The sequence below is a fragment of the Triturus cristatus genome, chromosome 4_1 (assembly GCF_964204655.1).
Source record: "Triturus cristatus chromosome 4_1, aTriCri1.1, whole genome shotgun sequence".
NCBI classification, from domain to species: domain Eukaryota; kingdom Metazoa; phylum Chordata; class Amphibia; order Caudata; family Salamandridae; genus Triturus; species Triturus cristatus.
Genome location: NC_140585.1, coordinates 130,952,420 through 130,968,138, shown reverse-complemented (window position 1 = coordinate 130,968,138; position 15,719 = coordinate 130,952,420).

Here is a 15,719-nt window from a genome sequence, read left to right as displayed (position 1 = left end):
GCCAAGGGAAAATGGAGGAGGGACGGTAGCCGGCGTACCAAAGGTAAGTCTTGTTTTATCTTACCTTGTTTTTTTAACCACGCCCCCCAACACCCACTGTTCCCTTGCAGCCACAACTGGTACGAAGGCAAGTTTTGGAGCCATGAGGAGTCACTGACAAAGTGCGATGTGCTGGTTGTGTCCACTCAGTCGAAGGATGTGTCAATCTCCAAAGGCTGCTGCGGCAGTGAACGCAGGTCTGATGCGTCGGCTTCTCCAGACACTGCGCCGATGCTGAAGGCAATGGGCTGATTCTGCCCATTGCATTTGAAGCGCCAGTTCTGCTGCATGCAGTCATGAGCATCAGGAGTTGGGGTAGAGTCTTTGATATACCTGAGTCTCAAGCAACAGGAGGCAAGTGAGCAAGCCCTTGAATCACACCTGAGGCAGAAACAGAGTCCAGCCCTCCTTCAGCAGAGTCAGAGAGCAGCAGGAAGCAGGGCAACAAGCAGAAAGCGGACCGTGAAGATCAGCAGTCCAGCTGAGTCCTTTGAGCAGGACAGCAGTTCGTCTGACAGAGTCCATTTGTAGATTCAGAAGTGTCTGATTTGTGTGGGTCAGGGACCTAGTACTTATACACAAGAGTGCCTTTGAAGTGGGGAGAGGAGTTGGCCTAACGGCTTGGGCGCCCGACCTCGGACCTGGGGAACTGGGTTCGAGTCTCGGTAATGATGCTGAAGATCCTGGGATTCTGGGCAAATAACTTAATCTCCCCGTGCCTAACAAAGAATGAATGTGTGTAACATAACTGGTGCTATGTAAAGCGCTTGGATTTGGGTCAAGTTCGCGCTATATAAAATTCTGAAAAAAAAAAAAAAGTGAAGCCTCTGAAGAGCACACTATCCCCTTCAGCCTAGTCCTGTCTGCCAGGATAACCCTGGGGGGGGGGGGGGTAAATTGTTTTTATATTCACTTCCTGATGGGCCATCACCAAGCTAGTGGGTCTTCCTGAGCTGGATGAGAGGGAGGAGCTGACTCTTGCACATAAATAGGGCTGTAACTGTCCCCACACAAAAGGCCGCAACCCTTCTGTAGTGAGTTTGGAGCAGGGGCAGGGACCTTGTGCACTTCAAAGGCCTCTCTTTGAAGTCTCCCCACTTCACAGGCGCAACTGGGTATAAGCATTGGACTCTTGACTTCACCAACTCACTACAGTCTGGACCTGAGGACTCTCTGTCACCAAGAAGGACTGCTCTGCTGCAGAAAGGACTGACAATCTGCTGGACTCTGCTGGATTTGCTGGACTCCAGAGCTGATGTGCCTGCCCTCTCTGCCCCTTGCATGGTGATGAGAAGAACTGGACCTGAATCTCTACATCCCCAGAACCAAGTGACTCTAAGAGCTTGCTGGCTTTCTTCCTGTTTTGAATTCTCAGGAACATAAAAGACCCTGCTACAGCCTCTGGACTCTGCCAACTGTGAGCCCTGCCCTGTCAAGTGGTGCCAATCCAGTCCTGGGCCCTTGGAAGTGGGTTTCTTGGCTGTTTTCTTGCAGAATCAATGCATCGCCTACTGTACGCTGGTCAGAACCAACACAATCGCCTTCAAAGCCACCGCATCACCACTTCAAGGACTCTACAGCGCTGACAGGACGGCTCAACGACAACACAATGCCTTCATCTGCAGTGGTTCAACTCCAATGCATCTCCGAACTGCTTGACTCGGAACCGACCCATCACCTGCAATCCTTCAGATCGACGACAGCGCATCACCTCCTATGCTCCCCGAGTTTCTCCTTGACGTCAACTCTTTTCTCCATGAAGGTACTGTTTCAGCAGGGCCTTCGTGGCTTCTGTATCTGACCTGCACTCCATCACTTTTGGCTTGGCTTTTCAGATTTCACAAACTCCAGATAGCCCTGGTTGTGCTTTATCATTCTAAGCACTATTATCCAAGGTATTCTTAAAAAATTCATAAATCCGGTTCTAAGTATTGCATTTTTGTGTTTTTGGTAATGTTTTTGTTCCTTAAATTAAGCTCTGTTTTTCTAACCTGCTTTGGATTTTTGTGTGTGGCGTTTTCACAGTTTTACTATATTAAGTTTATCACAAATACTTTACACATTGGCTCTTAAGTTAAGCCTGACTGCTCTGTGCCAAGCTACCAGAGGGTGAGCAGCGGTTAATTTAGGATGTGCATCTGACATACCCTGACAGGGATTGTGGTCCCTAATTTGACAGGGTGCATACCTATGCCAAATAGAGACCCAGGTTCTAACATTTGTGATCAGCGCGGAGAGGATAGGACTTGTGTTTGCAGTGCCTTACAGTAACTTGGTGTACACTACCATCTACATATAAAACCAATTCAAATCATTTGTCTCTGATCCTCGTTGGCATTTTTGTTCCTACTCTCTCTGGTTGGGATTTTTATTTTTCAATTCTCCCTTATTGGCATTTTTGCTAACAATTATATCTCACATTTGGAGTTCTTGCATCTGCACCTACAACCATGGAGTGTGAGCTGGTCCAGTTGGAGAGTTACATTGCGAACCATCTCAAAACCTTCTGCCAGGGGTTTGGAGTTTCCATGAGGGGCTTCACCAAGAAGATTTTGCAGCAAAAGGCGCCGAGGCCCTGATTGGAAGCCCGGGATGCAGCTGTAACTCCAGAGGAGGAGGATGTGGTGATAGTGGAGTATGATATGGAACTGGATTCACTGGAGAATCGTGAGCTGCCTGTGGGGAAGGAAGCCAGTGGAGTAGAGGTTCCCCCCAGGGCAGGGAGCAGCCTTTAATCCAAAGGCCTGTCCCCAGAGGAGCTGGAGGACAGGAGGGAGGAGAGAAAGTTCAGATTGGAGCTGGCCAAGCTCATATTTGAGGAAAAACAAAATAAATTGGCAATAAAGGAGGAGGAGAAGAAAAAGAGATTGGCCATATTGGAGGAGGAAAAAAGAACAAGGTTGGTCATGGAGGAGAAAAGATTGGCTACTAAGGAAAAGAAAATGATGTTGGCTCAGGAACTGAGCTTGTTAGAACTGGACTCTCAAAGCCAGGAGGGTTAAGTCTAGTCTAGATGGTGGCAGTAACTCTTCAGTGCCCTCTAACAGGAGGGGCCACGTACCCAAGGGTCTGGTGTCTGACGTTTTGGTGGGAGACAACATAGACAGGTGGTTTGAAGCCTAAGAAATTGCTTTACATATGCACAAGGTCCCTGAGGAGGCTTGGGGAGCTAGTCTGTGAAGTCAATTCCGTAGTGAGGGGAGGGACTCTCTACTGGTCTTAGAAAGGAGAGCTAGGTTGAGGTATCCTCTCATGAAGGTAGTCCTAACCGGAAAGTTTGGGTTGATCCAGAAAAGCATAGACAAAAGTTCAGGGACAGTCAGAAGATATCCCTACTAGAGAACCCATTTCTAACAAGTGGTAACCAAACATTACGCTCTTTTGGGACTATCACCCCCACAGGAAAAACAATACAGATGAGATAATGGAGAAACTAACACTCTTCGACACAGGAACTAGAGGGATTCTGGGAACTATGGGCCTCATAAATGAAACTGTCATCAACCAAAGTAAACATGGCCCAGGTATCTCAAGCTGCTCCAGTTGCTCCCACACAGGGGTTTTTGTGGCTTGGGGGCGTTGACTGTGAAGGGATGGACCCCTATCGAGCTCCTCTCCTGTATCAATGAGGGAGCTCAGAGGTGGGTGGATAACTTAGACATGTAAGTGCTGGCGGGGGGGGGGGGGTCCATGTAGTTGGTTATTTGTTAGTAGACACTTTCACCTTGTTCATATCTGATGCATATGGCACCGCCAGTTAGTAGGCACTAGATGCCGTTTTCATCTTGTCTCTAACTTTCTTTTGTTAGATACCTTTTGAAATTCAGTAAAACAGAATTGATCCATAAATGTTGGTGGAGACTGAACTCCGTTGCAACGGCAGCTGAGTTCCCCTGCCAGCATTATGGTCATCCGGATTTGGACAGACCATAGGTTGACAATGGCAGTGACTACTCCATCTCTGCTGTAATCAAACCTCTCCAATGTCCCGACAGAGTATGGGTCGTGAGAGATTCAGCTACATGTCCGCCCACCTAATTTAGACATAACCCTTTTTTTAAAGCCCGTCACCGCCAGGAAAAGTTCAGTAGTAAGGGCGGCTTGAAAGTGGTCAATGTCCCCTTGCCATGAGAGGAAATTCTCATGGTAAGAGGGACATTTTTTTTTTCTTCAAAAAGAAAATCCCACTTTGAGATTTTCCTTAAAAAAATCGTAACTTTGCCGTATGGCTCTGTCATTTCTGAGCCGTCCCGCAAAGTTACTAAAGACTGAAGATCTAGCAAATATAACCGCATCGACTTCTGAAACTAAAGCCCAGCTTTACTAAGACCTTGCATCAGTGCAAAGCAAAAGGGCACATGATATTTACCATTCACCGAAAGGTATCTTGTGTTGGAAAGGTGCCCTTTGCGTAATGTCTTTCCATCAAGAAGGCATTACTAGGGTGTTATTGGGGTGATCCAGTGTAAACACCCACTGGTTCTGATGCAAAGGCCTACATGCTAAGATCGCCAGACCAGGCTTTGTGTAAAAAAACTGACACTTCCTTGCAGCTGGTGCTAACAAGCAGAAATAGCTTCATTTCTCAAAAGATGTGTGTTGTTGTGCACAGCACACATCCAGTGCCTGGCTCATTCTGTGTTGGTGTGGAGTTTGTAGTGTAACTGTGTTGATGCACAGCACAGACCTATTGCCTGGCATGTTCTGTGTGGGCGTGGAGTTTGTACTGCAAGTGTGTCGAGGTGCACAGCACACATCCACTGCCTGGCACGTTCTGTGTTGGTGCGGAGTTTGTACTGGAAGTGTGTTGAGGTGCACAGCACACATCTATTGCCTGGCACGTTCTGTGTGGGCGTGGAGTTTGTATTGGAAGTGTGTTGAGGTGCACAGCACACATCTATTGCCTGGCACGTTCTGTGTGGGCGTGGAGTTTGTATTGGAAGTGTGTTGAGGTGCACAGCACACATCTATTGCCTGGCACGTTCTGTGTGGGCGTGGAGTTTGTACTGCAAGTGTGTCGAGGTGCACAGCACACATCCACTGCCTGGCACGTTCTGTGTGGGCGTGGAGTTTGTACTGGAAGTGTGTTGAGGTGCACAGCACACATCTATTGCCTGGCACGTTCTGTGTGGGCGTGGAGTTTGTACTGCAAGTGTGTCGAGGTGCACAGCACACATCCACTGCCTGGCACGTTCTGTGTTGGTGCGGTGTTTGTACTGGAAGTGTGTTGAGGTGCACAGCACACATCTATTGCCTGGCACGTTCTTTGTGGGCGTGGAGTTTGTATTGGAAGTGTGTTGAGGTGCACAGCACACATCTATTGCCTGGCACGTTCTGTGTGGGCGTGGAGATTGTATTGGAAGTGTGTTGAGGTGCACAGCACACATCTATTGCCTGGCACGTTCTGTGTGGGCGTGGAGTTTGTACTGGAAGTGTTTTGAGGTGCACAGCACATATCCACTGCCTGGCACTTTCTGTGTTGGTGTGGAGTTTGTACTGGAAGTGTGTTGAGGTGCACAGCACACATCCACAGCCTGGCACGTTCTGTGTGGGCGTGGAGTTTGTACTGGAAGTGTGTTGAGGTGCACAGCACACATCCACAGCCTGGCACGTTCTGTGTGGGCGTGGAGTTTGTACTGGAAGTGTGTTGAGGTGCACAGCACACATCCACTGCCTGGCACGTTCTGTGTGGGCGTGGAGTTTGTACTGGAAGTGTGTCGAGGTGCACAGCACACATCCACTGCCTGGCATGTGCTGTGTTGGTGTGGAGTTTGTACTGGAAGTATGTTGAGGTGCACAGCACACATCGAGTGCCTGGCTCATTCTGTGTTGGTGTGGAGTTTGTGCTGGAATTACATGCTTCCAGTACAAATGCTGTGCTAGGCAGCACACACAACCCTCTGCCTGGCTCTGTGTCATGCAAGGCAGCCTTTTAGGGTAGTAGAGCAGAGGATGACAAACGCACCAGGGCAGTCTTCATAAATATTTCTCTACACTGTGTTTTCCCCCTTGTACAACACGGCACAGCAATGCGGTGTGTAAAAGATGACAAAATCTGGGCGTCAGTGCTAATCCTTTGTATACTCTTTGTGTTTGTGCATTATAAACAGAAGAATGCTATCTTTTGTGCTGTTCTTTATTTTAACTCCATATACGGCAATAAAGACCTTGTCATTGTCAAAGCTACGAATGGACATTGAGGTTGTTTTGGTATTGGCTTGAATTGCGCTGTGTCTGATTTTTCATCCCTCTGCCCCATCCTGAAGGAAGCCTTGGCTGCTGCATGAACTCATCTTACAGAGTTAAGTAAACAAAGGGACCAACGCAGGTATCCAGTTGGAGGGTGTTAGTTATTTTTCTCTCAATCACAACTTTAAAGGCCTCTGAAGGACCCTGAGAGGGGCTCTCCCTCTAAGGATTGTGGTGAAACTCAACCCTCAAACAACATTTCAATGCAAATTACAATGTAAATTTGACTTGAAAATGAAAACGGAAAGGGAATTAAAGTTAATAACCATGAAGGTTTATTAGAGGATTCGAATTACAGAAAGTATTTTAAATGGTGAGGAGCCAGTCAGTTAACCCTTCACTATATCATTAGAATGATGCTCAGAATAAAATGCAGGAAAAGAAGAAACAGAACCCACTATGGTTCAGCTCTAGAGAAATAAATCAAAGTTATATATCAGAGGTCAGACCGACATAGTGTCGTATCAGGAGAGAGAGACTCCAAACCCCTCAGGATTGGGGCTTCTTTTAAAATGCAAAATACAATCAAACACAAATATGAGCACACTCATGGGAGAATCCTGCGGGCACCACCAGGCAGGTTCTTAAATCACTTTACTCAGCACATCCCACAGATTCACATAATGAAGCAGCCATCCCGGGGGCCTTCCAGACACGCAACTTGTTAGTACAAATGCAGCCACTTGTTATCCATGGACAGGTTCCCATGGGGAGCTACCGTGATCTCAATAGGTGAGGCCTTGAAACAAACTCTCTCAGTGGAACAGTGAACTCTAAAGAAAGAAACATCTATCTGTACTTGGGAAAATGACATCTTGGAACCGTGTTTATAATGCTGCTTGTATATGAATCGTCTCTGTGCAGGTACCACGCATCAGGGGTTAGACTAATGCATTTTAATGCTGGTGTTCCCCCTCACTGCACTAGAATGCATTAGTCACGCATACGACAGCTCCTGGGGCAGACATGTGTGCGTTGAGGCGCTGCATTCCTATAAGCAGTCGGAGAGACTCAGGTTGCTCTGTGCTGCTGGCTGTGTGTGCAGCTGCAATGTCACCATGAGCCGCACAGACCCTACACGTCACGCCCAGACAAGGAGGCGCCATGCAACCCTCTACTGTGGTGATCATGCAATGCGTGGGCTGGGCAGGGGCAACAGGATGAGTTCCTTGATATATCCAGACATAATCATCAATCCTCTCTCCGACGAGCCATCCCATCCTTGTGATAAGCACAGGCCACCTGCCCTCAGATGCCATGAACTGCCTCTTGTGACCAGGACAAAACCGTCACAGTGAAACCTGAGATGGCTGCTGCAGGCAGAGGCTCAGTGTCCAAGGCCAAGAGCAGGATCCTAGCAGGCGCCTCAGCCTGCAGTCAGCCCTGTAGAGTCACTCTGCATCCTGGTGGCCCTCAGCCTGGCGCAAGCCAGCCTGCATCCTGCTGGCCCTCAGCCTGGCACACGCCAGCCTGCATCCTGGTGGCCCTCAGCCTGGCACACGCCAGCCTGCATCCTGGTGGCCCTCAGCCTGGCGCAAGCCAGCCTGCATCCTGGTGGCCCTCAGCACGGACCCAAGTACAAGATGCCTCTGCAGGCTCCTCTGCCCAGGCAGCCACCTCTGGTGGCGTAGATGAGTCCTGCAGCAGAGAACTGAGCACATCGCAATGTGGCAGTGCCAATAAATGTGGGGCGAGGGCAGAGTCAGTTTACAGACATGGATAAAAAGGTCAAAATATTTCTGTCACTGTTTGTGTTCAAATACAGGTAACTGCATTTAAAATAGCGACACACATATCGCAAAATGAAAGATGCATTTAAGTAACGTAAATACGAGGAAAATGCACTTTTCTTTACATTACAAAGCCTCATTGGGTAAAACAATCACTGCAGATGTCTGGCTGCACAACCAGAGAGTAACAGAATTGAATCCTGCTTGGCACATTGGTGAATTCTGACTTGTGTATTTATAGTGTTACACAGCCCCAGCCTGTGCTGTAAACACAACGTATATGCAAGTTACTTTTACAAAATTGCACTACACATTCTATTAGAGTGGCTGCCATAAAGTGTGCAAATAGATTACGTGTTTAATGTAAAACAATTAAAAAATATGAACAATATGCAAAGGTAATGCCATATAAAATAATATTGATGGAAAATGCCCTCTTTTACATTATAAAACATAAATTAGTTAATGCAATAACTGCAGGTGTGTGTGGTGTGTGTGTATGAACAGAGAGAGACACAATTGAATCCTGGATGGTGCAGTGGTGAATAGACGATTATTGTATTAATGGTGCTGTCAGGTCCCAGCCTGCACCAGAAAGCACTGTAAATATGGAAGTCATTACTTTAAGATAAGGACAGTAGTTTAGTGACCTCCCATTTCAGAGGTTGGCCACCAGTTGTAACATCTTTTTAAAGCTTCTCATTTCTCAAAAGGGTGCGATTTCTGATATTGTTCTCTTTCCATGGACTTTATTAGTTGGTGTTATTCTTGAGAAAGTGTCACTTCAGGAAGTCAGTGTGGCGGCAGCTTTGTTTTTCCCTGTTGATGCCCTAGCCACCACCAGAGCCGACAAGTGGCACCAGCCTCCTTGTCCGCGCGCGTCCCCTCTCACAGCGCTGCTCTGTGCTCGTGAGGTCGCACGCTAACACAGAGTGGCATCAGGAGGATGTTTTTCATGCCCTTGACTCAGCAGCCCACCTCCCAGGTAGGGTCTTTCATCACTAAAGTCGTATCCTGCCCTACACGTGTGTTGAGGTAGTGGGGGCTGCAGAATTCAGTGCCTGTCCTGGGCAAGTGGAACAGCCCTTAAAGGGCTGTTGTGGCCCTGCCTGACAACCGTCGTATTTACCAAAGAGCCCAAGCGACAACTAACTCACTTGAAGCAGCTGAAGCAGTGCTTATAGCCCCTGGGAGCCTTGCCTGCCACCCTATTACCAGCGTAACACTGTATGCAGCAGCAGCAGCAAAGCATTTTAAAAAAACGCCTGCTGCCCCATCACGGTGAGGCGAGCACCACACTTGCAACAGAAGCCTCTCAAGAGACCGCCTGCTGCCCCAGAACGTTACGCTAGTACCACACTTGCAACAGAAGCCTCTCAAGAGACCGCCTGTTGCCCCGCAACGTTACGCTAGCACCACACTTGCATCAGAAGCCTCTCAAGAGACCGCCTGCTGCCCCACCACGGTGAGGCTAGCACCACACTTGCAACAGAAGCCTCTCAAGAGACCGCCTGCTGCCCCAGAACGTTACGCTAGTACCACACTTGCAACAGAAGCCTCTCAAGAGACCGCCTGTTGCCCCGCAACGTTACGCTAGCACCACACTTGCATCAGAAGCCTCTCAAGAGACCGCCTGCTGCCCCACCACGGTGAGGCTAGCACCACACTTGCAACAGAAGCCTCTCAAGAGACCGCCTGCTGCCCCACCACGGTGAGGCGAGCACCACATTTGCAACAGAAGCCTCTCAAGAGACCGCCTGCTGCCCCACAATGTTACGCTAGTACCACACTTGCCATTACAAAAGTGGGGTAACCCAGTAGTAAAGGACCTGGGTGTAATCTTGGTTCAAAAAACAGTGGTCCTGAACAAATTATTGATACAACAGAGCAAAAGGCTCTCACTTACTTATATTATTTACTTATTCACGAGCTAAATAGAAAAGGATTTTTTGAGTAGCTCACAATATTAAATATAACATTCCAACATCAAAAAAAATAAAGGGGGGGGGACAACATCCAAAGTCTAAATCACCATACATTTATTTTCATTTAGGCAATTTAAATTTTAAATTTCAATAATATACAACACAAGGTTATTCCAGAGAGAACGTGCATAAAGCAAGAGTGCTAAAGGGTGAATGAGTGAAACAGAGAATGATAGAGCATAGTGAAAAAGGAATTCTTTGATTCACAAGAGGATCGGTTGTAATTCACCGTCCAAAGCAAAACCTGGCCACATTTATAAGTTACAAAGATGCATTTATGTAATTAGAGATTTGAAACCAATCAATGGTCTAGCACGAAAGGAAGTTGCGTGTCCCAGGCGGTTGAGGAGGGGGGAGGCGTCGACGTTTCGACCCGACTAGGTGGCCTTAGGGGAAGTTTGAACCTTGGCCGTGCGGGTCTTATCAGGACCAGAAGGGCAACCTGAGTGACTCCTAGACTTAATTGTATGCCTAAAAAATTAAAAACAAGGAGGGGGTGATAAGGATGTTGTCCTAAGATTCATTAATAGAAAGAAAGAAAAGGCCTGATAGACGGCTTACCTGATATACTTCAGGAGCCAATTTTATTTGGTGGAAGCGCATAGAGGATGTATGCTAATTCCAGACGTCCTTCACGATGTAAGGATTAATGTCTGAAAAATTACATCATTCAATTAAAATAAAGTCTCCCATGCCAAATTATAAGGCTAAGCGTAGGAATGACCATGTTTACCTGGGGTCATGGGCAACCGTATTTGGTGTCTCTTATGGTGATGGATTAAAGCCGTGCTGTCAATAAATGAAAGAGGGCATTAAAAGGAGGAATTAGTTTAGAAACTCGGGAGCATTCTAGACTCAGGCCCCAAATTATCTGGGAATTTACCTTGAACCGAACTAATCGGTCGCAGAAGCGTCTCACCGAGCTGGCGGCTGTGTATGCGCTCAGCCGCGAGGACGTACATTACCGGGGCAACTGTCAGCGTAATAATGACGGGGCGCGAAGGAGCAAAGAGAGTTGAAAGACTACGGCACGATGCAGCCCTCCGGTAACAATAAGTGTGTTTGAGAAGGAAAAGCACTTAGAAACGTTAAAATTAATAATCCTCCAGTGTCAACCAATATTACCAGAGATTAGGTATAATGTTGTACCAAAAATTAATATAGTATGGGACTGTGTTACCTCATTGGAGAGCAGTATATGACATCGCAATTGTGCACACACTAAATTTAATTAATTTTTGGTACAACATCTTTCATTTATTGACAGCACGGCTTTAATCCATCACCATAAGAGACACACGTGACGCTAGCACCACACTTGCAACAGAAGCCTCTCAAGAAACCGCCTGCTGCCCCGTCACCATTATTCTAGCACCACACTTGCAACAGAAGCCTCTCAAGAGACCGCCTACTGCCCCACAACATTATGCTAGCACCACACTTGCAACAGGAGCCTCTCAAGAGACTGCCTGCTGCCCCACCACGGTGAGGCGAGCACCACATTTGCAACAGGAGCCTCTCAAGAGACCGCCTGCTGCCCCACAACAGTGAGGCTAGCACCACACTTGCAACAGAAGCCTCTCAAGAGACTGCCTGCTGCCCATCAACGTTACACTAGCACTACACTTGCAACAGAAGCCTCTCCAGAGATCGCCTGCTGCCCCACCACAGTCACGCTAGTACCACACTTGCAACAGAAGCCTCTCCACAGATCGCCTGCTGCCCCACCACCGTGATGGTAGCACCACAATTGCAACAGAAACCTCTCCAGAGATCGCCTGCTGCCCCACCACCGTGACGCTAGTACCACACTTGCAACAGAAGCCTCTCAAGAGACCGCCTGCTTCCCCACCACCGTGATGCTAGCACCACACTTGCAACAGAAGGCTCTCAAGAGATCACCTGCTGCCTCACCACTGTGATGCTATCACCACACTTGCAACAGAAGCCTCTCAAGAAACCGCCTGCTGCTCCACCACCGTGACGCTAGTACCACAATTACAACAGAAGCCTCTCAGGAGACCGTCTGTTGCCTCACCAACGTTACGCTAGTACCACACTTACAACAGAAGCCTCTCAAGAGACTGCCTGTTGCCCCACCACCTTGACGCTATCACCACACTTGCAACAGGAGCCTCTCAGGAGACCGCCTGCTGCCCCACAATGTTACGCTAGCACCACCCTTGCAACAGAAGCCTCTCAAGAGACCGCCTGCTGCCCCACCACCGTAACCCTAGTACCACACTTGCAACAGAAGCCTCTCAAGAGACCGCCTGCTGCCCCACCACCGTAACCCTAGTACCACACTTGCAACAGAAGCCTCTCAAGAGACCGCCTGCTGCCCCACCACCGTAAACCTAGTACCACACTTGCAACAGAAGCCTCTCAAGAGACCGCCTGCTGCCCCACCACCGTAACCCTAGTACCATACTTGCAACAGAAGCCTCTCAAGAGACCGCCTGCTGACCCACCACTGTGACCCTAGTACCACACTTGCAACAGAAGCCTCTCAGGAGACCGCCTGCTGCCCCACCACTGTGACGCTAGTACCACACTTGCAACAGAAGCCTCTCAAGAGACCGCCTGTTGCTCCACCACTGTGATGCTAGTATCACACTTGTAACAGAAGCATCTCAAGAGACTGCCTGCTGCTCCACCAGAATTATTTTTGCACCACATTTGCAGCAGAATCCTCTCAAGAGAGAGCCTGTGACTTTATAAGCGCGACCGTGGCACCATCTGGCAGCATTGCTGAGCCAGTTTAACAGAGCAGATGGGTTGCACTGTGAGACCACTGCTGGCAGCTGTTACATTTTCCTACTTGCTAAATTAAAGAGGTCAGTCCAGGAGCTTAGCCGCTTGTTATATTACTGTGGAGAGGGTCCTGCAGGCAGGATGTTGTTTTCCCTGAAGCCTGCCTGCGTAAGGTCCTTCCAGCCCCCACGTCCTCAGCCCTCCAGGCACCTGACTAGGTATTACACCCTGGCCACTGGTCCCAGATGAGAAGCGTGCAGCCACCTACAGTCTACGACTTATCTCTCAGCTCTGTATACAGCTCACTGGGCCCACCCTTCCCAACAACTTGACTGAAAACGCTCTCTGGCTTAGCCTGACACTGCAATGAGGAGGACTTCTGGTGGCACAACAGGTGAGACCCAGCAGAGCACAAAAGTTGAGTTCTGTACAATCATGGGGATGATAATCATGTAAGTTAGAGTGTGTTCGAGGAGTCAAACACATCACATGGCTTAAAAAACAAAATACAACTATTTTGGTTTTTCATCTTCACATAACAATATATAAAACTAACCAAGAAACACTTTAAATGAATGATGATCATAAGATTATTCAAGTTAAATTGATGGACAAAAGACACTATTTTTTCTTTTACGTTTACCTTATGAAACCTTAGTTGACTCAATTGGTTAATGCAATCACCACAGATTTGTGTGTGTGTGGGTGTGTTTGTGTGTGTGTCTTTGTGGTTGCGGGGGGATGGTGACACCTGTACTCCTGTGTTCATAGTGCTACGAAGACCCAGCCTGCAATTAAAGCACTGTGAAAACGCAACAGTGGTCTCAGAAAGTGGCTGTAGATTAGCGACCTTCCATTTCAATGATTTTACAGCAGTTTCAAAATCTTTTTTTAGAGCTTCTCATTGCTCAAAGGGGAGTCATTTCTGATATTTATGCATGTCTAGCTGTGCACTTCATTGTTTGGTTTTACGTGTGCAAAAGTGTCACTCTAAGTGTCGCACATTTGGCACTTAAATGTCACTGATAAGTGCACCAAAACCATGAAAATCTTACACATAAGCAACCTGAAACCTTGACAGCTATGCAAGTTTTCACATTCCTGCCCCCAAAGATACGCAGGACACGGCGGCTTTATGACACGTCTTTATTATCTCGTACACAAGCGCGAACTGCCTTCTCCCCTCCGCTCCTCCCTTTCTCTTTCCGGCCATGCCTGACCTTGGGATACACATCCGGTCAGGCATGACGCCACAAGATCTCCCCCTTTTGTATTTTGAATGTTCAGGGTCTTTTTAAATTTTTTTTTTAGAGTTCTTCAATAAGTCGGGTGGGTTTTCGAATGGTTCTTCGTGGGCGGCTGATCCCTGGTCGGCTGGAGAGGCGCTCTCCTCACAAGTTGCAGGCCTCAGGCACTCATCCAGATTCTTCATGGCAGCTCTCTTCTTGACTCGACACGTCTGTGTCCCAGCCAGGTTTTGGAACTTGGGCGTAGGCTGTTGGATCGCACTTTTTGAAATGTGACAAGTTTCTGGTCGTCCTCTTGATTCCGGACTCAGCCATAATCATGGTCCCTTTCCTTCTTGTCACTTGTAATGGATGAGCATAATAGCGACTGTCCGCTTTGGTTTTCCTTTCTCTTCTCACCAGCACCCAGTCTCCTTCTCGGATGTCAGACGTCTTGACATGCCGACGGCGGTCTGCATATTCTTTCATTTTCACTTTCTTGGTCCGATCCAGCTCTACCAAGGTCTCATGGTCTGAGATCGTGATTCTGGATTGTGTGACAGCCTCCGCAGTCGGTATCCGGGTGCGTGGAATTCGCCCAAGCATCAGAGTGGCAGGACATTGATTTGTGGTACTGTGTGGCGTGGTCCTGTATGCCCGTAGTACTTTATTGAATGTCGCGATGAGCTAATTCAGCTTGTTGCATTGTCTTTTTTATGGTGGCCAAGAATCGTTCCACCATCCCATTGGCCTAGGGCCACAGGGGAGTGATCTTTTGGTGCTTGAAATGTAGGTGTCTTGAGAATTCTGCAAATTCTTGTCTGTTAAAAGGTGGTCCGCTGTCAGTCTTCACCACCGTGGGGATTCCCCACGCGGCGAATGTTTCGTCAATGACAGGTATGACAGTAGTTGTTTTGGTAGAGGAGATTTGGTGAGCGATAGGGAACCGGGAGTACTCGTCCATGATGACAATGATGTACTTTCCCGACTTCAGCGGGCCAAAGAAATCGACAGCTACTTGTTGCCATACACTGTCTGGGAGGTCTGACATCTGCAAAGGGGCATGTGATTCTTCTCGCCCTACCAGTTGACAATGTGGGCAATCTTGGAGCGTGGTCTCTACCATCTGGTCAAGGGAGGGGAACCAGACATGTTCTCGCAGTACTTTCTACGTGGCTACCACTCCTCGGTGTCCTTCGTGTGCCAGGTTGACGGTTCCTTGTCTCAGTTGGTGAGGGATGACAATCCTCTGGTTTCTTAATAGCAACCCGTTGGCACTGACAGAGAGTTCATCTTTGACATGTTTGAATGCCATAAGTTCCTGAGTGATGATGTTGTCACCCGCCTTTGGCTCTTCTATGATGTATAATAGTTTGGAGCGTGGCATCTTTAGCAGAAGCTTCAATGATGGCTTCTATTGGAACGGCAGGTGGGCAGGCTTGGTCAATGACAAAATGGAGGTATTCTTCAGCTACAGAGTGCCATACTCGCGTTAGAGCTTGTGGATGTCTTGATATGTAGTCTGCCGGGTTCCCCCGCCTTCCCCGGTTTGTGAATGATGGTGTACGTATAATGTTGCAGACGGATTCCCCACTGTTCGATCCGCGGAGGCATCTTAGCCCGGGGGTTTCCAAAGATGCTTATCAGAGCTTGGTGATCAGTAATAAGTGTGAAGTGCTTGCCATATACGAAGACGTGAAAATGTTCACATGCCCAAACAACTGCCAGACTCTCTT